Consider the following 26,540-nt stretch of genomic DNA (forward strand, 5'->3'; position numbering starts at 1 on the left):
AGTTAGTTAGCTAGAGACAGAGAGAGAGAGAGAGAGAGAGGGAGAGAGAGAAGCAGTGGAAGTTGTGGAGAGAAGCAAACACTTGTACCAGTATGAAAGCCCAAAACTGTTATTTATTTTTTATTTTGTAATATATAATATACCTTAAAAAACAATGCTAAGTTCTAAGTTATAATTTAATGCCACTCTTATATATATATATATAATGTACTCTATGAATAATTCGAATTCTTGTGAATAACTATTTATATATTGATATATATATATATATATTATATATATATATATAACTATTATATACATCTATGTACGACAAAACAAAGATATTTTTCTGTTTCGCAAGCGAACAAATGCAAAATGAAAAATGAAATGAAAAACCTTTTTTTAAAAACTAAACAAATTTGTCAGTTTTATATGTTGAGAATTTGGGTTGGGACTCCGAGTTTATAATTGGGGGGTTTTTTTTTAAGGCACTTACTTAAATATGTATTTTGAGTAAAATGTATAATCAAAGGTAAATTCCAAATGATGTTGATTCTTTTTTGCAGCTTATTAAATATTTATTTATAAATAATAATGTGTTCCATAGCCAGAAACTCAAGAAAGAACTTTTCTTGTTAACTCTATATTGATGTTAGGCTGAACTTCTTAGTTTACTATTCGCTTGTAGAGTGTATTCATAAGGTATATCATATCAAGAAGACGTCTCAGCATCCATTAAGCATATATATTCTAGGTCAGTTGATATAGCCAAGTACATCTGTCCGCCTGTCTGTTTCTATGCCTACTAATCTGTCAGTCTTGAGGCTCTCGTCTTGAAACTTTGCATAGGTCCGACTTTCTTATAGCGTCTAAAGGAACAACTGGTCGAAAAGCAGGTAATTTTACGGTAAACTCTTCTGTTTTCCAAGGTACTTTAATAAAACTAAGCATTTACGAGCCTCAAAAGGCAAATATCGACAAGGGTATTAAATTGGCAAAGGGACGAAGATTTCCTTTCATGAACATATATTTTTTTTTAAATCCTAACCAATATCAAGTGTTTTTTTTACATTTTATTACAAAATTGTTGAGCCAGATTTTCTTTTTACAAACAGAGCTCATTTTGTAAATGCAAAAACTTAAAACTACATTTGTTAGTATTTTGCTCTGCTGCTGTTAATGTTGGGGCAGGTTTTTAATATGTGAAAAACCTTTTATAATAAAACGAAAAGCAAGCCGCGTTTTTGATAATGAGAAAAGACTCTGTTCCATCAGTCGCTTGGTGTTTTACAATTTCAGACAGGTTTTTAAGTTAGTTTTTTCTTTTAAATATATTTTTTTGCTAATTTAATTCATCATGCACATGAGTTGCTGTTTTGTAATCCTCACGCAGTGCGGCAACCCTGTCGAATGGTGCGGTGCTTGCGGGGAGGGAGATGCTGCACGCAGTCGGCGGCCTGTCAAAGTCAACTGAGCAAACGTAACTCAGATACACGCCGCGCACCAAAGTGATAAATCATTTTTTGTTTTCTCCCTCACTCTCTATAATGTAAATATATGTGTATATATATAAAATATATGAAACCAAAATACAAATGCGCCTCGCATTGCAGACATATTCCATGCCTCCAGCCCCCCTTTACCCTTTTACCCTATACCCTTTCATAGTTCTACAGTGGTTGGTGCTCTCGGTATGGTCCGCTCTGTCTGGTTGTCAGTTGAGTTTTGCGGAGTGTTTGTCTGCCTAAATGACGGCATGTCTGTGCATCAAATTGAAGGGTAGCAAGCACACATACACACACACACACGCACACACTCATAGAAATTCTCATAGTCGCTTAGGCACATTCTCTACGACGGTCTTTTTTTTTTTTTTTGCATTTATGCCAAGCTCAGCTTCTCGAGTGCTACCAAAGTGCGTTATGCGGCCAAAAAGAGCTGAGTAAGTAAGCAGTAGGCGCTACATTTGATGCCCACAAGTGGCGGCAGAGTTGGTAACAGTATTACAGAACGCGTTAAAAAGAAAAAGATACTTGAAAAAAGACACCGACTTTGTCTTTGCCAAGCATTGGACGACCTTAGAGTGGCTTGTGGTAAGGTTTAGGTCTACCGAAGTGGTTTATAACAGGTTAAAGAACTGTCATGTGCTACAAGGCACAGGTAAGGATAAGGTGTAATAGGCTAAAAAATGTATATTAAACTTAAACTTTGTATATGCGTCGCCTCAATTTAATAGCTAAAATTGCTGGCCGAAACTGGGCAAATTAAATAAGAAACACGTAAAAATCAAGCAAAAGAAATAAGTAAAATTGTATTTGGCTCTTGCGAAATTCTTTTGCGATTTTCCATTCTTAACAACTTCACAAAAGAAATTTGAAATTTTAAGTAAATAGTAAGTTGACCGGCTCAAGGTCAGTGTTGAACATAACGACCAACAACACAAAGGTGCAAACACCAAGAGTGGAGCCGGTTGTCTGTGTATCTATGTTAAGTTGTATCATTATCCATTCCCGGTTCCATGAATGGCAGACTTTTCCATCGAGTCTAGGTTTGCAAGGCATTGTTTTAACTCAAAGTCTATAACAACTTGAGAACTAAACCAATAAGACGGCGACAAAGCTGGCAAAACCATGATGCTGCTTATATAAAAACCAATTTTAATTACAATTTCAATTATGTAAGGTTTTTAAAGTCAATTCTTAAGTATATTTAGAAATTACAATATTATTTTATTGCATGTCTCAAAAGTTGTATTTACTTATAATTTTTAGAGTTACTTTCTGCACGTATAATTAATATTATTAAAAGTTATTAGTTAGAGCATTTATTTTCTTACCTATCTAATTGATTGATATTGAAATATAAAATTTTCTGAGCGAACGTTCCATTTATTTACTTCTTTAGTTGTACTTAAATAATTAAAATAAAAAACAAACGAGCTAAAACTAAAAGTGGTTAGTACATTTTATATATGCACACTTAGAATATACAAAACTATTGTGTTTGTAATTAAAGTTAATTCACAAAATTTCATTACCTTAGTAATTAATTTTTATTGCATCTTCCCATTCTTTACTTGTGTTGCCCACATTCTCTTTATTTTAGTTCGAATTGAGTGCAAAAAAGTAGCTAAATTTTTGCACAACAAACAGTTGCACTCGATTTCGTTGGCAAATGGAAAAACGATTTTAAAAATAAAAGAGGGGAACCTGCCATTCGTTTGTTATTCGTCTGTGCCCCCTCCCTGGCCCACGGCTTTCCCATCGCCCCACTCCACTGTGCTGCCTGGTGGCAGGGCAAAAGTTTTTTAATTTGCTTTCATTGAGGTTTGTCGTTGGCTGTTTGCGTCAAAAGAGCTGTGCCACACTCTACAACAACTTGCAACTAATAGAATTACACACAAAACCTACAAAGAAACAGCACACACATGAAGTACACAGATACACACACACACACACACACACACACACACATCAGACCTGAAACCCTCCACTGAACGTAACTATAAATGCGTATCTAGATACAAATGGTAACAGACATGAGTTGCTACTGTGCCCGGGCAAACGCCGGCACTTGGATGGGTAGCAGCAGCAGGAAGTGTAGCGTAGAGAGTTTCGGAATGTTTTTTTCCTTTTCGTAAATTTCATTTAAGAATTTTAATTGTTTGCAGATACGCATCTGCTGGCGTTGAGCTACATTTTACTGGAGCACACAAAATCAATAGCTGCCGAATTAGCTGCTCGCACTTTAAATCAATGTAGGCAGGCAACAGCAGCAAGGAATATCGTACAAGATATATATATATGCCGTATTACTTACTAGGCAACTGATCAAAATTCAATACATGTTGCAAATATCGAATTTCCATCAAAACAGAAACAAAAACACACATAAAAAACATTTCGAGGGTTGCTGGAAAAAAACACAGAAAAGCAAAAAAAAGTAGATATATATATATATCTCATATGGGTAGCTGCTGTTAAAAAAGTAGCTCGGCCTTTTCGGCTCGCCTGCTTATTATGATAATAAATTTTTATGCCTTAACAAATAAAACTGAGTACAGAAAGGAGCAGAAAAAGCAAAAATAAAAAAAATTAAATAAGAAAATGTATCTGAGACGCCCACACAGAGCGCAAAGTGAATTAAATTGAATTGAAAACTGTTGCAAAAAAAAAAGAAAAAAATACAGAAAAAAAGAATAATAATAATAATAATAAAAAGGTCAGAGGCGAGTGCGGGCGCGGTGCAAGTTTAAACGCTCCGACCGGACCCTGTCAGCACTTGCAATCAAATTATTTAAATGTAATAAAAAAGGTTGCTCAAAATATTTGCTTTGACACCAAAAAAAAGTAAGTCAAAGGCATTTCGGGTGTCAAATGTGTGCACAAAATGTGGGCCAGTCATTGCCCAAACATTTTGCATAAAGATTTACTTCAAACTGACTTCATATACACACATATACATACACATATATATATATATATATATATATATAATTGTTGCTGCTGGGCATTTTTTATGTATTTTTTCATACAAAGTAAAACGAGCTTTTTGTCACGTTCCGCGCGTAGAAATAGGCAAATAAATCTGTATAATAAACGCTTCGGTCTCCTGGCAACTGTGTACAGCTCCATATATGCTGCTCTATACATGGATATACATATATATCTGTACATGTATATATATGTATATATCTGGCATATTCTATTAACACATAAACAACAGCACAAAAGGTGAGTAGTTCAGTGTAACACTGCGCAAATCAGAGTCTGTCTTTCTGTCTGCTTGTCTCTGTATCTGACTGTCTCTGGCTTCCATCTCTTGACATTGTCTATTTTGGAATGAAATTCGCGCGTGGGTTTGTGCACTAAATAAATTTCCTTCTATTTTTATTGATAAGTCAACTTTAATTAGTTTAACCTTTCTGCATCGCTTAACAATAACCGAAGAATGACAATTAGTGTAAAATATCAACTGTCTGATTTAAACGCGATAAATTTCAACTTAATTTGGATAACTACGAAAAAAAATTAAATATAAACAATTTAAATGCTAATGAATTAAATGTAATAATATATTATATAAAAAATAAATGAATTTGAAATATACAAATTTTTACGTCAACAAATATTAAATATTAAAATAAATCAATTGAAATGATCCTTGGAAGCAAACTAAATGTTCACTTAAAACTAAAAAATAGATCTGTAGTATTTGCAACTGCTTAACAATATTGTTAAAGTATTTCAAGATTTTCAAAAGGAGTCAAGTCTCTGCTTCAAGTATATGCGCTCTGGACGCGAGTTCAACTTTGACCTGCTTAGGCCGCAGCTACACTTGAAAACACTTGGCTTGTTCAAATAAACAAAGGTGACACTTAACCATAACAGAAACAACAACAATAAAAACAACAGCAACAACATTTGGGCAATACAACACCACAGGAACATAAGCAGCAGAAGCAGAAGCAACAGCAGGAAAAAACAATTAAAAAAGGTAACCCGAAACGGGGCAGGTTTGGTAGGAAGCTCCTAAGCGTACACTGAGCCATAATTTGTAATTGTTTGAGCCCACGCTAAAGACAACAGCGACAAAAGTGTAACAGTTTTTATTGTTGTTCTTGTTGTTGTTTCTGCTGCTGCTGCTGCTGTCGTTGTTAAAAACAACAAACAAAAATTAAAACACATGTGCATAAACACAAAACACACATGTGGGGCATGCCACACGATGAAACCCTTGCCACGGGGCCATGTAGATTTGTGTTTCTGTTTGCGTGTGTGTGTCGCTCGCTTCTTTAGGGGTTTTTCTCTTATTTTTTTTTATGAAGTAAATGAACCCAGCAAGCCAAAACAAATAATTACGATGTGGGAGGAGCAGCAGCAACAACATCAGCAGCAAGGACAACAAACCCAGCTAAATGCGAGGCAGGCTCAGGACAATGCGTTGTGCCTGTTGTTGTTGTTGTTGTTGTTGCTCGTCCTGCGACATTTCTGCTGCGCGCCATGTTGAATGCGACGCTGAATAAATGCTGACAATGGACGTGAAATTATGACAAAACACACACACAGATGAACACACTCAAATATACAAATATATATACATGCACATACATACATGCATATTATAGCTGCCTGTCTGTGCGTATGCGTATGTTTGTGTGTGTGTGTGTGTGTGTGTGTTGCCTGTTGGCACTTGTCACATTTGCGTTATGGCGGCCCTTTAGAAGCTTATTAAATTGGCCCAGCTCAACTGCTTGGCCAAGAGAGCTGCTTGAGCCAAGAGTTTCGGTTTAGTTGAGAGCCTCAATTGGTTAGATTCAATTTGTGTAAACTACTTGGAAACAAGTCGAGTTCTTGCTGAGACATTAGAAATGTCACTTAAGCTAAAATATGTGCTTGTGTGTGTGTGTGTAGTTAATTATGGGCGATATACTCATAAATGCTCTGTACAATTGAGTTTATTTATATAAGAAAAGATCATTAGTAACGAAGTAATATAATTATATATCGGTGCATATAAATAGTAGAACAATTTTGGCCATTTATTTTCTGTTTTTAGAAAAAGTTTATTTAAGAATTTTTTGTTTTTTTTTTTTTTTTTTTTTATAACAAAATATTATCAACTTTTAAATAAAAAATACACATAATTAAAAACAAACTGAAATAGAAATAATATAAAAATTATTAAAATTAAAAAGAATATATTCGTTAAAAATAAAGCTATATAAGACAATAAATATATATAATATATACATAATAATTGATATCTAAATAATTATGCAAAGTACATGCTTCACTTAATTTAAGCACTTGACAATCGCTTCTCATTTTACTAAAGCTGTTCAAAACAAAATCGTTTAATTTTCACAATTAAAGAATTTGAGCTCTTTCCTCAAATGTTGCAATTTTAAGTTTCTCATAACCGGCTCGTATAGGTCCTACCCAAAGAAAGAAAAAAAAAATGGAGGACAAAAAATCGAAAATGGATACGAAAAATCAATAAGTTCAGGACATGGTTGTTAGCTTTTAAAGTCAAACCCCAGCAGCTTCATATGCCATTTGCCATTGGGCACTCCAAGAACAGAGAGGAGCAAAAAGAAAAAAAAAAAACAAGTTTAATGAGCCGGCTGCTTCAGTTGATGGACGTCTTACACGCAATGCAAAGGCTGAGGGCGACGAGGACGACACCAAAACATGTCCTTTTGCTTATTAAATTTCGTTGGAGCAAGTGTTGAGGCACCCCAAGCAGAATGCAGCACAAAAAAGGGGGAAAACAAGAAGCAAAATACAAGAATAAAACGCAAACAAAGCAAAGTCAGAACCTGCCCAGGACACAGACCAGGACAAGCCAGGACATACACGCACATGGCACACAACGAGGTCATGTGTTGGAGCAAAAGGGAGCGCCACAACGTGCGGAAGTGAGATGGCTAGCAAGATGGGCTATATTAGAAACATGGCTGCGACTTGCATTGAGATTCGAAGACAATTCAATTGAAAAAGCCAACGATCGATAATCTTTACCACTGACCAACCGACCCGACCAGACCGACCGCTGGCATATGTTCAGTCCAATAAGCAGTCAATGCGATGCCCAGTCATGTCCTTAAGCTGGTCAGCAGGTCTTAAAGACTTAAAAAACTTCAAAGCAGCTACGAGTGCCTCATTTGTGTGCGTGAGAGTGTATGTGTGTGCCGGCTTAAGTGTGTGTGCTTTTTAATTCGGTTTACTTAGCGTCAAGTGGCCTCCAAGCAAAAGGAGTCTGCCTTTCTCTCTCTCTTGGTCTCCCTCTCCCTTCCTCTCTCTCTCTCTCTCTCTCTCTCTCTCTCGGGCGCTTTCTTAATTTTGTTTGACTTTTGCTAAAGTTTAATGATAGGACTTACATGTTGGCCCTGCGTCTAAGCAAATGCAGACAGTTAGACGCAGAGCTCTGTAAGAATGATTACATGGCGGGAGGAGTGGGGCGCACGAATGAACGGGGTGTGCATGGCACAGTGCTCTCTGGAGAACTACTCGTGTATTGTCAAGTGCTTTGTAATCGTGTGTAATCAACACCATCAGCCAAAAGAGTTGAGTTGATTTGCGTTTACATTTGCCTGAATTAACAGCCCAGGCTGACACCCCTCGCTGTGTGCTCTACATTGTCAAGAGTGTGAAAGCAAGACTCTAAAAGTTAAACATCTGGCATCTTGGCTCTTTAATGCTTATTCTGGGCGCGTTTTCGTACCAGTTTACTACACAACATTCTTGTATTAGCATTTACTAGATTCTTTAAGTCCATGAATTGGTCTATCCGGTCATACATATTGTGTGCGAATCAATTTATTGTATTATTGTTATTATGACTATTATTAGTATTATTATTACTCTTATTATTATTATTCTTATTATTATTACGACTACTATTATTATTTTTATATTTTCCTTTTGTATAGAGTTAATAAGACTTAAGTCGGTTGAAGGTTAAATTTGTATTCATGTGAAAAACATTTTTGTCTGCCCTCTTTATGGTGATTGGGGGCTTGAACCCTAAACGCATAGCCCAGTGATTTACTAAAGATTCAAATAAATACTTAAAACCTTTTGCGGTTTATTGAAAATACCAATGATATTCGAACTCAGGTATTTACTCTTAGATATTTAAGTCTTTAAGCTGGTCTCAATAGCAATAGCTAGATATCTAACAATAATTGTAGTTATAATTATCGATAGCAACCGCTTTAAGAAAGTTCTATCGGATAATCTGTAGCTTATCAAGTTTTATTGAATAATTGATATGAGCTCTAGTTATGCAAATTTTTTCCTTATTTAAAATTTAAATATGCCCATCCCTTTACGCCTGTCCCGCTGCACACACTACTAGAGTATACATGTAACCCTCTGGTAGCGCATCTTCCTAAAAGCCCCTAGCCGAAACTTTCTTACACACACGCACACACGTGTAGACACACTTATTTTGTGTAAACAAGGAAGTAATTAACATTTTCGGGGCATTCTGTTTTTTCTTTCGCCTTTATTTATTTCTCTTATATTATTTTTTTTTGTTCAGCTCGTTTCTACTTCATTTACTTTGCTTACTCAAATTTCGGGTCTGCCTATTTACATGCAGCAGAAAAAACTTTTCCGAAAGCTTTTTTTTTTGTACTTTGGTTTTGGTTGTTTGCCTGCAACCGGCTGAGCGAGCGCCCGGGGCTGCACTTTATAAAGTGTTAATTTGCCGTTGTATAAGAACTGGTTTAACCCTTGGTTGCCCGAACCCGGGTCCCGCAACTCTCGTAAACTGCATGTTTATTAAAACTTTGATTTGTGTTGGAAGCGTGTGACAACGACTAATGCCCCGTTAGACCGAACATTTATTAATAAATTTTATTAAACAATAAAATTGTTTATGGCCAGTGACAGCAACAACAGCAACTCGAACGTGCGTCGCCTCTAATCAGCGACATTTTATGTGGCACTCGGGATAGGTGACTTTGTTATATGCTTGCATTAAAAATGCATAAAACTATAACCACATAATTAGCTATTATAAGCGGAGCTGGACTAATTTTGCATGCAGCGAACTGAACAACGAAAGGCAACCAAAATGTTTAACTATGCTTATTTTGATTTAAATATAAAGCCCATTAATGTTTATATGGCCTGAACTAACTTTATGGCGCTCATAAAAAATGGAGCAGGCTTTGTTTATGTGCGGTAGGATTAGCGGGTTTTATATGCAGAGTTAGGGCTACACGCAGAAAATAACATAGATACTTGAACAAACTAGAAGGAAATATAATGTGATAAGGATTTCCGTAAGACATAGAACCGGCGTCGTACCACCGGGTGTAAGAAGGGTGGTCAATTGGCGCGTTGTCGTACCATTGGGTGTAAGAAGGGTGTCTAGTTTGTGGCCTTAGGCTTAATAGGCCACTCTTCTAACCACCGGTGGTACGACGCCTATACGGGCCAAGTAGCCTGGCATCGTACGACGAGGAATAAGACTTTGATTCCTACCCGCGTCTCTCTGCTTTAGATCACATTCCAGTGAAAAACTTAAACGTCTATTATATTAATCCCATAACATTCTTGAAATCTCGGGATACAATCTTGGTAAGCTCTTGGTCTTTCATCTGATATTCTCTTTAAAAATAGCCCTACAATTTCTTTCAGTGTAGTAATCAAAACCAGCGCTTAGAACTATTTTATAAGCCACACTGAACGAGACAGCCTGTCAAGAACTGTCCATCAATAGAAACTATGAGCAACATCAAAACCATTGAGTAATATGGCAAATCCGCCAACAAAACTTGTTTGCTTTATAATTTTTTATGGTTTTTGAATTTTGATTCCTATTTGTTTTTTTTTTTTTTTGCTGCTGCTCCTTTGTGCGTCTGTCATAAGCATTTGAAGATCTTATCGCAGCGGCAGCCGCAACTCAACTCAAGTTAAAAATTAACTTGACCAACGAATTTTTTGGGCATATTTTTATTTCGATTCTTTGTCGTTGTTGCTGTTGATCAAAGCAACAAAAAGTTTCTGATTTCATAAGCCACATAAAACGTAAAAAATGTTATGCCAAGATAAGTTATAAAATCAGCACGCGTAGCCAAAACGTTTAAAATTAAATGCCCAGCATGGTTGAGGGTGGGTGTCGGTCGCGAGGGGACAGTGGGGCACACCCACGGTGAAATTTATTATCTGACCGATAAGTATCTTGACTATTGATGGATATTGAGAGATACTTTGATGGCGGCCAGCAACAAGAACAGGCAACAACAACAATAAAAAAAAGTGCTGCAGGCCAAAGCCAAAAGTTGCGGCTATTTTGGATAATCGAAGACATTATGGGTTTTTGATGGGGCCCGGCCAAGCTAACGTTACACATATTCACATAGTTGTGGTCAAAACTTGGCCCTTTGTTTGCTCGGGCTAATAATAGAGGTTAACTAAGCTAATGAAATTCTGTTTTTGGCCAGCAAATCCATAGAATATAAAACTTTTTTGATTTCATTCATACGCAGCGGGCTGTGTGTAATCACAAAAATATTCGGGTTTTTGGCAGTTAGGCTTTTATTATTGTATATTTAGTATTGTGCTTAGAGCCATCGATATTTGTTAAATTTTAATGGTATTTTTATTATATTATATATTTAAACTTTCTTTTGCTATTATTAAAATATATTTAGCTCTTTTCAATATGAATAATAATTATTGTTCAAATTGCCTAAAATTAGTTGGAAATATGTTAGAAGTCGTAGGTTTTAGTTGTCCGATATTGTATAAATTTCTCCGAAGCTTTTATTTAAAGAAGATAAAATTAAGATGTACATTTGCTTTCTTTTTTCAAGCGATTGTCAATCTACATGAGAAGAAAATATATAATATAAATTTAATCAATATATTATATACACATATTTATTTATATATTTGTTTAGTTATGGTCGACAAAATGAGTGTCAACCTAAGTACACATTACATTAAAATAGCAAAGCTAAAAACTAAAATCCTAATTAGAATACAAATATTTTTAATATCATAATCGACACGCAAAAGGTATAATTTTCGCCTGTCCTGCCAGCTAAGGCCCTTTTCACAGCTAAATTTGAAGTGTGCAGCTTAAATGAAAGGAAGGTAATCTAAGTAACCATATTATTCCAGAAGGTAGAAAGTTAGAAATGAAGGTAAACTATATGAAAATTATAAATAGGCTTTATAATTTGAAGATGACATTGATGGGAAATCGCCGAAACGGGCGCGGCAAACTTAGTTTGTTACAAATTACTTGTATTTATTTAAAAAAAAATTTTTTTTTCTAGGATCATCTGAACAGACGCAGAATGAACTATGCCCAAATGTTTAACTGAATTTCTGTTTGGAAATGCAAATATATGTTGCAAAGGTAAGAAATGTTGTCTTGTAAAATTTTGTGCATTTTTTTATGAAAGGAAAATATAAATGAATACTAGAAAAATTGATGGAAATTTGAGAAATATGTTTATAAAAATGTTTCAATGCCTTTCAACCCAAGTCGAAAAAGTCATCTCTTAGATAAGACCCTGATCTGCGCCATCGCCCAATAAAGTAAGGCGAACCCATTTAAATATCACAGCTCAATTAAAGCCCAATGGAAACACCATCAAAAGCTCGAATCATTAGTCTTAATGTTATATTTTCGATATCGCTAGGCGGAATCTACAGCCCGCATAACCTCTTTTTTCCAAATTTTTAATACGATTTTCAATTTAATGCGGCATGCAGTTTGCGAGGCACTGAAATAATTTGAAAGCATTTTTACCTTGATAGACTGTGCCATGATTTTGCCTATCTACGCGCATATCTAATTTTGTGCTCAATAAACATAGGCAATATATATTTGTTTATTTAGACAAAATTCGAAAATTTGCTTTGGCAAGTGAAACAACATAAACTGAAACTGAAACTGAAAATAGAAAACGACAACATTTGCTTATCGAAATGCAGCGCAACGTTTGTAATGAAAACAAACCAATATCAAATGTAAAACCACCTGCCCCAAAGCCAATACGAGCCGGCTCAAACCAGCTCCGCACTGCCCGCCCTGTCCCGGCCAGCAGCTCATTTGTGAGTCAAACTTTAAGTTTTGGGTTAGGGCAAACAACTCACAGACTCGCCACGGATAGGCCCAGTTAGATGTAGGCTGATAAGAGGCTCATAATGAGTACACATTTTATTATTGAAATTTTCCTTCACTTTTTTTAATTAACTATTACACAATAAATGCAGTGAGAGAGAGAGAGAGAGATGCAGGGAGTAATTATAATGAATAGAAATAATTATGAAAATAATGCCAGAGTTTGTCTTTATTAAAATTTATGCGCGTTGACAGTTTGAACCCCACTGAAAAATTAACCCAACTTGGGTCATAAGTGCGACTAGTAGGGTAGCAAAAAAAATTAAAAAACTTTGGGAGCAAAGAATGGTTCTCTAACGCTCAATTTGGGCTTGGATTTCGGACAATGAATACCCTATACCCATTATGTGCCCTATGAGAGTGTCCTTTTACTCGGGCTTTATAGTTATATAAAAATTAGTATACGATAAATTTATAAAACTTCGATCTAGCCCGAGCTAGCTAATTAATTAATTAATCAATGAATGGTCGCCAAAAGCCGCATTAATTATCATAAAACAATTCTTTAAATTTTGCTAAAGCTGTTGTCAGTACTACAGGGTATCTGTCTGTCAAACCCTCTCGCCTTGATCGTTTCTACTTTAATTTTTTATTTTTTTCATATTTTACGATTGCGTTTTTTATTGCCTCGACCTCGGAATGTAAAAGAGGGGACAGGAGTAGCCAAACAGCTCGTTGATTGCACGCACCATGCAGGTTGGCATTTTATTAATGAGATTAATCAATTTTTTGTTATTCTTTTTTTTTCTTATTACTTTTTGGTTTCGCTGGCTTGTGTGTGCGTTTTGAACTTGTGGTCTGTGAGTCGGGAGTCTGTTGGTGGTGTTTTTTACGATGCCTTTGGCCAGGGGCTTAATATTTATGTGGGAGTTGTGGTCGTCGTAGTCTACATGGCCGGGTTTTCAGTTGACGGCCTTTTACGATCTGTCAACGCCGTTCCTATGTGTAGAATATATGAGCTCAATTGTCTTTTTTACGACTGCAGCTCATTTGACTCGCCCGCTGCGCCGCCTGCCTGCCTGCCAGCCTGCCTGTCAACAGTTTACACAAACAACGACAATAAGAAAAACAAACGTAGCATTTTATGTTCACTACAAAATGTATGAAATGTACTGCTAATAGCAACGTGCCCCTAGGGGAGTGAAGGGGCCATGGAGTGCTGATATGTAGGCGGCTGTTGTCTCCACTCCATCAGCCAAGTGCAAACAACTAAAAGGTAAAGCGGAAGTTTTATGACTCCGTTCTATGCATGCATCAAGGGAACAACCCAGGTTGCAACCTCAAGCATTGATGAGGCTTAGACTGGGCTTGTTGTAGGTGTAGATATAGTTGTAGCTGTAAATGTAGGTGTTGTATCAGTATTTAGAGGTTGAATGTGCGTAGCCAGGCGCCAGGTTCATGAAGTGGAGCCGCCTATGACTTGTATCGTTTCCCAGGTGCAAGCCGGGTTTGACAGTTGACAGTTAACAGCGCTTAACAGTCATAAATCTTGGGTAATTTCAGCACATATTTGCCTTGGCACAGCTGAAATTGCATGATTTGTGGGCAGATGAACCCGGCGATGAAAGTACCTGGATAACTTTATATCAGTAGAGTTAGAAGCTGAGCGGTAATTAAATCATAATGAACAGCCAACGTGTGCGTTTTAGATTCTAAATTACAGAAGGATTAAGTCATAGTTTATAAAAATATTCTCAATTCTTATTTATTACCAAATCAACAGGGTTGTAAAGCTTGAGCTTGAGCATCTAATATAGGGTCGAAACCCCAAGAAGAATAAAGGCACAAATGATACTTTAGATATCAAAATTAAATTTGTATTTGTTTTATTATTAAAGCGTAATAACTTAAAATAAATAATAATTTTAAAATCTTTAAAAAGAATATACATACAGAAATTTGATTATTTCGAATAATATTTCAAATTGTTAGCTAAAATTAAAATTAAAACTTTCTAAAGGTAAATCTGAAAATTTGAAAATGAAAACAGTTAAATTTTAAATTTGTTTCTGCTTATTTTTAAGCCATTTTTTTTTTTTTGCCAGCGATTTTACTGCATCTTTTGTATATACTCATTTATTTAATGTCTTTTCATGCAGCAAGCGGAATCCTCGGGCATTGTTAGATCATGAGTTCCGTAAGACTCCATAGAAATTGCTACAAAAACGCTGCGGGCCATTTGCCAAAAGAGCTCAAAAAAGGTTTGACAAACGTTAAGATAAGTGCAAAAAATAAAAATGTAAAAGAAGAGATTTAAGCCCGAAACCAAAACGAAACTGGGCAACAATTGCACAACAAAAAGGCAATTAAATTCCCAGAAATATTTGGTACATAAGCCTCGGCTCACCCGCAACGTAAGACAAGCGACAAACCACAATGCAACACACGCTGACCATAAAAAGCGCAGCGGAGACAGCCCGAGGGGGGTGTCAGAGGGCCAAAGGAAATCGGTAGTCGTAAGTAGCCCAGACTCTCAGGCTATTGTTGAGCCTATAACCATTGAGCGGCGGATTTAAGGTCAGCAAAGAAAAAGAAGAAAAAATAGCAAAACAAATAAAAAGCGGGCGAGCTGAGTCAGCGAGCGAGACTGGTCGATTGTTGGTCAGGTAGCAGATGATCAGCGGGTCATCAGGTGGCATGACAATTAAAATTAGGTAACACGGTGAAAATTTGAAAGTTGCCGCCTCTTTTAAGAACTTTGAACTGCCGCCGAACCAAGATGCGGCGGCAACTTTGATGCGCCGCCGCCAACCGATTGTTGCACTTTGATTGAGTAATTTTTTCAAATCTTCTACTTGATTTTTTTCTGGACCAGCTATTTAACTAAATATTTTGATTAAAGCCCTGACGCGGCTTTAAGACACAAGCAGCGAAAAATCAATAGATTTCCTCCATCGTCGTCGTCGCTTTATTTAAATGACAAGTTCACGCCCGACAACGTCGTCTCGTCTCGTCTGTCCATTAAAAGTAAATTCCTCAAAACTTTTTGGCTGTCAGCGGCAAACAATGTCAACATGCCCAAAACATGGGCCAGTACTTTGGGCTGGGCCCATGGTCCCTGTCTCGGCCTGTTACGACGGGTCACCCTTAAGAAAAATCAACGAAATATTCATGCGAAAATTTGTTAACTTTTTCTAGAGGCGCGCTCGCCCGCGCTCTCTCTCTCTCGCTCTCCTTCTCTGGACACAAAAGGGCTAAGCCATACAATTTTGGGGCCATCTAAGGCTGTCGCTTTGGCTGCTTCCTACTCCTTTTTTTTGGCTGCTTTCCGCCTCTTTTTTTATTCATGAGCACACAAAAATAATACAAATGAAATAAAAATACAAATTGAAAGGAAAACAAAACACTTTTTGTTGTTTGCTGTTGCTACTCCTGTTGTTGTTGTTGTTGTTGGTGCTGCCTTTGCCCCTTTGTTGGCCAAAATAAAAATAAATATATTATTTTACACGTTGCCAAGACGCACGCCAGACGCTACACACAGATCTAATTCAAATTCAGTTGAAGAAGTGGCAAAATAATGTGCCAGCAGGGCGTGCACCATGTGGGTGGAGTCCTTGCCGCAAGCGGACGAGCAGCGGGCGGGCAGCGATGGGGTTGTCTCGCCGCGGGGCGACGCCCGTGACGACCATAAAAAAAGCACACTCACACACTCACACACACACACACTCGCAGGCAGGAAAAAAGGCGACGCCGGCACGGGCCACCCATTTGTTGTAACAGTCCCACCCCCCCACAGCCCCCACACACACATGGCTAAAATAACTCAACTCAACTCATTCTATATGCGATCCTAACGATTGCAGGCTGAAACCAATACGTGTCCTTGCGCCCACGATACATTAACATATTTGTTTTGTCTGCTTTTCATGTACGCGCGCATTTCGTATGCGACGTGGGCTGCCTGTGCCGAAAGGGGCTAGAGAGGGCAGTGTCTTGAAAGTGCGCAAGAAATTATGGCGTCAATGGAAAATATGAAAAGCCACTGAGACACCTCGCACTGAGTCCGATTGTCAAACAAAACAAAAGAAATTGCAGCCACTTGGCGGTCATACTCGACTACCGAATGCTCTTTGTGCTGATATCTAATGTAAATATAATATAAATAATAATAATAGAATGTAATAAATAATAATACAAAAATAATGTAAGTAAATAAGCATAAATATAATATAAATATAACCTATATATAAACTTGACAAAAGTTTTAGTTAAATATATTTTATAAAATGTTTTTTGGTTGTAATGCTTCTAAAGTCCAGCAAAATGTTCACATAATTTGTCTAAGTTCTCAAAAATCTCCGTTTTATTTTACAGAGGAATTCCCACTCATTACCAGAGTTTTTCTCTGACACAATCATAATTGGCTGATCTTTTTGTCGCTTTCTCACTGTCTTTCATTTTCTTTCTACTTTTTTGTAATAAGTTAACACAATATATTTATTAGTTGTTCTATATTTGAGACTTATATGTTAAAACCCAGAAGCAGTTGCAAAAAACTTCCTATCCTTATTATAATTGGGGGAATTCACTATAAAGAATTAGTTGTCGTCATTCTTATTGTCTCTTGCAAATTTTTTATAAAATCCTCAAAAGAGAACAAATTTTGATACGAATTATTATTATACTTATCTACGCTTGCTAGTAGGAGTTTTCTCCCTGAAATATAAAATGTTACCATATAAATCACAAAACAGCTGAAAAGTTGCTTTTATGTATGATTGTATATTTTTGATATGTATATACTCTTAGATATGTTTGTGTTATAAATATATGCTCTTCGTTTATTTTAGTCCACATTTTTGGCTATCGAGCTTTAATATTATATCCAAAACTCTACTATAACCTTGCCTTTTCATTATAATTTGATTGTAATCATAATATTGCATATTATTTATACAAGTACTTATAACCCCTGATTGCTTTCACGCTTCTGAGTAACACTTGGAGAAACCCCAATATACATAATATATACACACACAATAAGCCCGTGGACATGGACATGTGGGTCTCTAACGAATTCTGGCAGCTATTCCACAGTTCCTGCACTCTACACCCCCTCACTTTCTCTCCATTACCCCCCTCCCCCCCCTCTCTCTCTCTCTCTCTCTGTCTCTGCAGTCTGACATCCACTTAGAGAGCTCAGGCATAAAAAACATATGTTGCCGTGCTGGGTCCTTTTACTCCTTCTGCTCGTGGAGTCGGTTGTGCTTTTCCCAACAATTGGTTTTTAGGTGGCAGTCGAGCACATTTTAAGTGGTAATCATTTACGCTTCGCAAATAAATACCGAGTTTGTGATTTGAATTTTCGCCCCCTTCGCAGACCCCCGCCCGCCCGCTCAGCTTTAGCTTGGCTGCGAGTTGGTTGTTTCTTTCCTTTTTTTTTTTATGTTTGGGTTCATCCTTCATTGTTTTGCTTTTGTTACGCTTTTTACGGCAGCTTTCGGGTTTCTCTGTTCCCTCTCTCTTTTTGTCTCTCTTCCCTCTCTTTCTCTGTCGCTGGTTTTCGCTTATTTTTGGCCGCTTTCTCTTGCGGCTCTTGGCCGCCCTGTCATAAAATTCGGCGGCCTTTTTGAGCATTGTAAATTTTAGAGGTACGCCCCTCTCGCACCCTCGCTGCCCCGTAGACCCAGACCCTTTTGTGTGTGGGGCTATGCGGCTGTCAAAGCTGCAATAGGTTCGGTTTATAGCGCGCCTCCTGCACATTGCAGATTTCCAGTTAAGTCTCTGCAGGGAAGATTTACACCTTTTTTTTTTCTTCTTTTGGCAACCGGGTCTTTTGGTTAATGAGGGTTAGACGGCATCGGTTTCATTTTTATTGCTCCCTACCCGTCTGCCAAGGTGCCATTGGAATTGTCAAAGCCAATCTAAGCTCTCATTTTACTTACGACCCGGAATCGATATAATGTTTCCTAAAGGAAGTGCTAAAAATGTTTAAATTTTCTTAGCTCTTCAGCTCGATATTATTTCGACGCTTTAAATGTGCTTTAAGAGAAAATAAAATATAATAAATAAAAATTGAATGTTGCTGCTAGATTTGAACCAGTTAACTTTCGGTTGTTGGTCTGAGGCACGAAATCTAAAGACGCCTAGTTAACAAAGCACATTTAATAAATTGTTTTATGTTTTTCCCACTTGAAGGTCCCTTTTTCGAAATTCTGCCTTATTTATCGTTTACTTTCGGCCCAAAAAAATTGTCTTGCAAAAATTTCAGATTTGATCTCATTTAGCTTGGACGGTTCAAACTCTTGAATATATAGTTATTTATTATTGTTTTATTATTATATTCTAAAGATTTCCTCAGCTATTAATTTGACCTATTTGTTGATTTATATTTATCGTAGATATTAAATCATATTATGTAAAATAATATATTTAAGATCTTTAATCATATCATGTATCTCTGCTCAGTGTTCCCCAAGCTGTTGGTGAAATCCACAGAATTAGGTTTACGAGTTTAGTTAAGCACTGATGGCTATTTGACTTCCGTCTTATCAACTAAGCCATTATTTTCTTTCCTTTTCACATGGGTATTCTAATTTTTATATACCAATTACTCTAGAGCATTAAAGCAAAATGAACTCGTTTGGGGTTTTGTACTTTCGTTGGTGGAACCTAAAAGTAAAAACCAAAAACGAAAGTTTAATTTGTGGAGACGGAACGAGCGAGCGAGAGAGTAAGAGAGAGAGCGAGGGAGACATGAGAAATAGGCTTAAAGAACTAGCCGGACGAACAAGCCGGGCTGTGTTTGGTTAGGCAGTCACAGTCGCAGCTGGGCCAAGTCAATCTGGCCAGAACGGAGTGCTTTAATGAATTGGCCGCGTGTGCGCAGCCGCAGTTAATGACGCGCACGCACGAAGCAAACAAGAAGCATGATGATGAAGAAGAAGAAGCAGAGTGAAACGGACTCAAGAAAACTGAAGAACTGAAAATACTCTTAAAGTCGGGTAACACGATCAGGTGCGAACAAAATTATCACAGACGGGTACGCAGATGCAGATGAATGCGTTGAATGAGAGAGAGGGAGAAAAAGAGAGATGCTGCCAGCAGTTACAAAGAGAGAGATAGAGAGAGAGGGGGAGACAGCGAGCGAGCGGGAAAATAAGTGGCTGCTGCAGAGCCAAACAAAAAATCAAAACTTGCCGCGAAGTTAATTATAATTGCCTGGGCAAAAAGTAACAACAAAAAAAGGTTCGGTTCACGGAGTCAGTTCCACAACAATAACAATGAAAAAAGGCAGGTCGTTGGTTTTATTGATTCGGCGCTCGGGTTTTTATTTTATTTTACTTTTGTTGCTGTTGTTGCTGCTTTTGAAGTGTGTGTGCGCCGCGGCATCTTAAATAATTTTTCATTTGAGGCACGTCCGAGTCTGCTGCCTGGCATAGCTCAGCTTATGAAATATCATTCAACTGCCGCTGCTGCTGCTGCGATTTTCGGTTTTCATAATTATATTTAATTTCAAGGTTGCCTCCGCGGCGGAAAACAACAAATAATTGCCTTCCACATAATCGACGACGCTGGCAACTGCTTAACGCCTTGTCAGAACAATGGCCTTAGCTCTGTGATTAGGCCCCCACTCTAAAGATATGCGATATATATGTACAATTCATATATGGCTAAGATAGACATGGAGTCCAATTGTTCAGCTGCTGCTGTGTTGTGTGGGCGTGTGCCCGTGTGTGACTCGAGTGCTTGGGAATTAGCTCAAGTGCAGCGCTCCGCATGTGTGAAGCACGATTCAGAGAAATAAAAAACAATCAACCAGCTTCATCTGTGGATAATGGATTTGTTATTGAGGAACGTTTGTACGTATTGAGGTCTGCGAATTGATTCAAATAGCCGGCTCTGTATCGTATCGTCGTATCGCATGTAGACAATCAGAGTTATGGAAATACAATTAGCCATTCAATTAGATGACCCTAATGAAAACGGCTTTCAAATGGCATTGATGTGGGCGTCCAAAGAGATCTGTGTCAAAAAGAAAGTTTCAACTCGCTTTTATTTCGATTTGCATAGCACAATTAACCCATTTGCAGTTTTACTTGAACTTTTACTAATAGTTAAGGCATCTGGTCTCTGTTCGGGCGCCATTTTTATTGTGCTTATAGCTGTCTAGCTAGACAGTCAGACATGTTACTAAGAACTTCAATAAAGTATGCCATCTGATGAACACTTTATATTTGCACGTTACGTTAACTGAGCCCTGCTGCTTGTTAATTGATTTGTATTAAAAATAAAGCTCCTAAAAGCTTTAAAGCCTATTTTAAGCAGGTGTTTCTTTGCAATGTTGCCACATAACCTACTAAAAGTGCCCAAAACAAATATCAGTTGATAATAAAGTTGTCTCTTCTAATTGAAGCAAATGCACTCACAACCTACAACAAACAACAGACAGAGCAGAAAATCAAACATTTTGCTTGTTGTTTGTTGACATATCAATTTCCCCAGCCACATGTAAACATATCAAATCGATCGTGCAACTTGTCATGCCCGGAATGGATCGAAATGCCAAATGGTTGTCGGACACTAAATGAAATTGTAAACACACATAGATACTGTGACGCATTGTGTTGAAAAGAAATTAACACGAAAACGAATAAAAAACAAACAAAAAATAAATAGAAACTGAGCAAGCACTCGAACTATAACAATAGCGCAAGAGCTCTAGCCACAGCTCAATTTGATTTTCCAGAGCGCCAAAGCAAAGTCCATGTCAGAAAATTGAACATTTTTGTTGGGCTTTCAACGCCTGCGCAAAAGTCAAGCGCGACAAGCGTCATAAATTGAACTACAACATGCTAAACAATGCCAGCAACAAAAACAAACAGGAACAACTACAGCAACAACACGACTTGGCCTGTTGTTGCTTTTGTCGTGCTTTTTGCGCCACACCCAACAACAACACAAACAACAAACAGCAACAATTTAGTCAATACAGATAGATATGCATCTGTAGCATGGCCTGGCTTGGGTTCAGACTCTGAGCTCTGCTGTGGCCCGAGCTCTCGACTCGCTGCTGCTTTGTGCCGCATTCAGCCGTCAACTTATTGAATTTCACACGCAAAATAGAGTGTCTAAGTGGAGTGTCTAAGCTGCAAGGTGATCTGGAGCTCCACCTAAAACGAATAATAAATATATAAAAAAAAAAAACAAGCTCATGCACTTTTCTGTATGCTGATTGCCGCGATCGCTTAGTCATGTGTGTGAGTTGCCGGCGATCATTTAGAACTGCGCTTTTGACGTTGCCCAACACCAGTTTCAACGCCAGCTCCAGCTGCGTTTTTCTGTTCGGGCTGTGTTGATGGTTTCGTCTAGCGCCAAAATCGATTAGACAAATAGGTAGAGCTGTGTATAGAAAACACTGTTAACATGTTTAGATACAAAGCATATAAGTAGATGTTTTTTTTTTTGTATTTTTTTGTATAGTTGTTAAAATGAAGTTGTAAAGTTTTTTGTGTAATATGAATAGCACGCGGCCGAGCAGGGACTACAATTCTTAGAATTTTCTTAAAAATTTAAATAGTTTGCTTAGGATTTAGCTAGAGTTTAGTATAACTATGAGTAAGCATTAGATAAGTATAAGTATAAGTACACAGATCGCATTGAATATGACAAATCCGCCACTTCGTGTCGAAAATGGGGGAAAAATTGCGAGTTGACATTCTAGAACCGACAAAAAGTGTGTTATATTAGCTTATAAGCTTAAATAAGAGATTTGACCAATGTCTTTTCGTCGGACTTGCACTTGAGTTAGCATATAATTTATACTTGTATATGAAAGAACTTCAATTGTTTCCTCCCGTCACTTTGCAATCAAATAGCTTTATGCCAGTGTTGAACTACTCACAATTCTTGACCCGCTTCATTTAGCGCTTAAGTGTTGGCAAATAGTCATAATGCAGCGAGGCCATATGCAATATAATGAAATGCGGTCACGCCCATGCCGGGCGAATGCGACTGCATTTGTAGAGCATTTAAAGTCGAGCTGAGCCATTGATAATTATAAATATTCATGCAACGCAAACACTACGAAAATTCTCAGTGTGGCATTTACGAACGCGCAGCTATAATAAAATGCAAATGTGTCAATTAAAGTGTGCTTTATTTTGACAACAGCAAATGCTGCGGCTCCCACTCTCCTGACTTCCCGCCCCCCCTCTCTCTCTCTCACTCTCCGCGCATTCACTGCTGCTGCCCCTGCTCCAGTTGCAAACCCAGTGCCCAGTGCTGAAAGCGCTGCGTGGATGTGGATGGATAGATAAATATATAGACAGCACTTGGATGTCAGTTGATGTTGAGTGTTGCTTGCCTGGCTGGCTGGCTGGCTGGCTGGCTGGCTGGCTGGCCGACTGGCTCTCTGGCTGCCTGGTTGTTGACCTCACACACACACACACACACATATTGACACTGAGTGTGTGCTTGTGTGCATCCATGAAGTGCGCCAACAAAGCGTAGTTTCACTTACAATTAAATGACGTCGACGACATTTCTACAATTGTGTTCGCCACAAAAGCAACGGGACATCAATAAAAATGAGACCCTCGAGTGTGAGCTGTGTGTGCGTGTGTGCGTGTGTCCGTGTGTGCGAGCTTGTGGTTTACAAAAGGCCAGCGATCGGTCAATGTGCCAGTTGTGCCCGCATCACAGCAAATCAAATCGCTCCCAACTTATGCAACAATCCCCACAAGACTCGCTGACAATCGAACCCGGGCCTGGCACAACATTTAATTGAGTTATTACAATTTGCATAACTAAAAAAAAAAAAAAAAAAAAAAAAAAAAAAAAAAAAAAACTCTGGCAACGACGCGTTTGCTAATTAGTCAAAACCAAGCGCCACACGTGCGACAGACTCTCTTAAGCCGGTTTGTCCCTGCTCGGGCGCCGCGCTCCCAATGCCTGCTCGGACGCCTCACCTTGCCCCCCCGCACGCAGCTCGCTGACCGTTTCGTACATTTTTGATTGACGCAATGCATCTGAGTGGCAGCGAGCGTTGCGGTTTCCGGTCGTCTGCCTGATCCACTCGGTCCAGTTGCTGTTGTCCACGGTTTTCATTTTGGGTCTGCTTTGCTTTGCTGCACACGAAAATTTATGTTTATTGACGTTTGTCAACAATTTATTTAAATTTATTGTGACAGCTTTTTTCTCTGCTGCTCTCGCTGCACAGCCAGCCACACACACACACAAACACACGCACAACTTACATAAGGTATGCAGGTACATGTGTATTTATGAATGTCTTCTTGATGTATTAATCGAGGGTAGAGCAGGCGGCGTTAATCATGCGCGGTTGATAGATGCCATGTGTGTTGTTTATATATTTTTTTTTTGTTTTTCGGTAACAATTTAATATGCAGGTGCATCAATTAGCCTGAGCAGGGATGAAAAGGCAACTTCCAAAAATTAGAGACAATTGATCATGCTAAATATTAGAGGCGTATTTATAATTAGGCATTTGTTATAAGCGATTGATCTTTTGTTAAGCCATTTTAAGACACTTGTTCTAATTAGAAACAACGACAAAAGTTATTAGCAAATTTCAACGATAAAGCCTGAGGACCCAACCAGGCTTGGCGAAATATCACCTAAGTAAACTGCGTTCTAATAAAAAGGTGTGCCTGTTTTGATTCAAAACAATAAACATACAAATATAAAAAAAATTTAATTTCAGGAGTCTTCTGTTCAAAAAACAATTTGGCATCTAAATTTGGCAAAATTATTATTGTTGTAAGTAAAATACAAATACTTATTTGAAACGTTTTCCTCGCCCGCTTAGCAAAACATTGTATAAACTTAAGGAATGTTGTCTTTTTTATTCGTATATTCAAAAATTAATCAGTGAAGAATTTAAACAAATTAATGGAAAGCTGCAGAACACTGATTACAAAAGTAATTGTAGGTTTTATTGCTGGATGTTCTGGGTCTTGGGCCCTAGGCCTTAGACGTAAAATCTCTACCACTTCTTTGACTTGTCTCTAAATGATATATGAGCTGCTTATGAATAACTTATAAACCTAGTTTACTTCACTTTTATGCTAGTTATATAGTTGCGTTTTACCTGAAATATGTCCCTCCGTTTCCTTGCATTTTTACCCATAACTCAGGGCCTGAGTTGGCCAGCATGACTAATCCAGAACCGTTTTAATTTTTTTTATATTGTTTCCCAGGAACTTTTAAGCAACTTGCAATCATCGATGACTAAAACGCAAGCGAAAAGTTTAGTTTAATTCCTTTTGCATTTAATTTATTGTTGGCTGCGCCTGCGGCAAACGAAGCCGAAGTCGCATTAAAACGCAACCCTTTTTTTTATTTTTATTTTTTATTGTTTCAATGTCGGATATTGCCTTATTTACGTTTACGTGGCCAACCTGTGCCTGAAGAGACTACAAAAACATGCGCAGACATAAATCATAAGCGTCGGCGGCGACGTCGACGACGGCGAGTTACCCAGAAACGGTCAAAGATACAGATACACTAGCTATATACAGAGAGAGAGAGAGGGAAAGATACGTATATGCGCAGATACAGATATAGAAAATGGCAGTCAAAGTTTTTAACAAGCATTTAACGATTTAATTTGGCAAACACAAAAAGCCCAATACAAGCGAAAAAGGCAGCGAGCCAAAGAGCCAGGTTAGCAAAGGGTTCAAGAACTAACCAACGGATATTTATGGATTGAAGGCGCAACCTTGCCAAAAAAAAAAGCAGAAACTGAAAACCAGAGAAAAAAGCAAAACGAGTGCAGAAACGCGACTGGGGAATTGCTAACTGCGGCAACTGTTGGCAGCGGTATCCCATATGCAAAAGCGCCCTAAATGACCGAAAGGGATAGAAAGCTGGACAGAGCACGGGGTTGTCCCGTATGGGACCATAGCATATGTGCCTTGGATCTGTGTGTGCGTGTGTGTGTGTGTGTCGAACTGCCGACTGCAAATGGAGCACATAAATTATATTCCATTCGATGATATTTGCGTTTTGCTGCTCTTTACTTAAAAAGCAGCACAGCAAAGGGACTGAACCAGGCGGGCGGGCAGGCGCACAGAAAGGACTCCGCCGCCTCCACTAGGATGGGCATCCGAGCAATTTTTAAGTTTTTCAACTCTGTGCCAGAGTCAGCAATTTGCTATGGTCATATTTCTTCAGACTACACACATGCATTTTAATGTGTGTTTTGGCTTTTGGTTCGTTTTTAGTTATTTCTGATACCCTGTAGCTATTTAAAATGCAGCGGCAAAGAAGATATGTGTGCGGTCACATCATGACATATGCTATCTAAAGAACATAGTTTTAAAGCAGCATTCATTAGATCTAATGCCTCTGCCTACCTGAATTAACCCGGGGACTATAAGAGCCAGAGAACTTAAAGTTTTGATACCATGTATCCATAAATAGCTTGAGACTATAAGAGCTACAGACATTAAAAATGGTATGCAGGCTCCATAACATATATACAACATCAAAGAGTATATACATTTTTAGCAGTATCCACAAATATGTACATCTAACCATATGCAGCTGACTGTCTGAAATAACTTGGGGACAATAAGAGCTAGATACCTTAAAATTAGTACGTGTGCTCTATAAAATGCCATGAGCTTAGAAAGTTCAATTTAGATCGGCCTGTCTCAAGAATTCGGAGACTCTAAAAGCTAGAGACTACAAATTTGTAGCCAGCTCTATAGCTAACACTGAAAGGTATACAGTAATCGATTATATAGGGTAACTCTTTGTTGATCAGTTTCATCAAGTAGCATCCTTAGTTGTTTTCTATTTGCTTTCGACATTTGTGAAATGTGCCTTTGACTTGGCTGTGGCAGCGACTGCGACTGCTGCAGCTGAGTTTGGGTTTCAAATTAAAGGATTTCCAGGCTCGACCGCAATCATTTATCGACTCGCAACTCTTTGGCTTT

General features: G+C 37.9%; 1 long non-coding RNA gene across 2 annotated transcripts in view; it reads left to right on the forward strand.

Moving 5' to 3' along the window:
* LOC116651301 (uncharacterized) overlaps nucleotides 1-26,540 on the forward strand; it is a 218,528-nt gene that overhangs the window by 39,195 nt on the left and 152,793 nt on the right. For both annotated transcript variants that reach the window (XR_004304312.2, XR_011416869.1), the window contains exon 3: nucleotides 11,783-11,865. This is a non-coding gene — a long non-coding RNA (uncharacterized lncRNA). The remainder of the gene's footprint in view (nucleotides 1-11,782; nucleotides 11,866-26,540) is intronic.

The sequence above is a fragment of the Drosophila virilis genome, chromosome 5, assembly GCF_030788295.1.
Source record: "Drosophila virilis strain 15010-1051.87 chromosome 5, Dvir_AGI_RSII-ME, whole genome shotgun sequence".
Classification (NCBI taxonomy): domain Eukaryota; kingdom Metazoa; phylum Arthropoda; class Insecta; order Diptera; family Drosophilidae; genus Drosophila; species Drosophila virilis.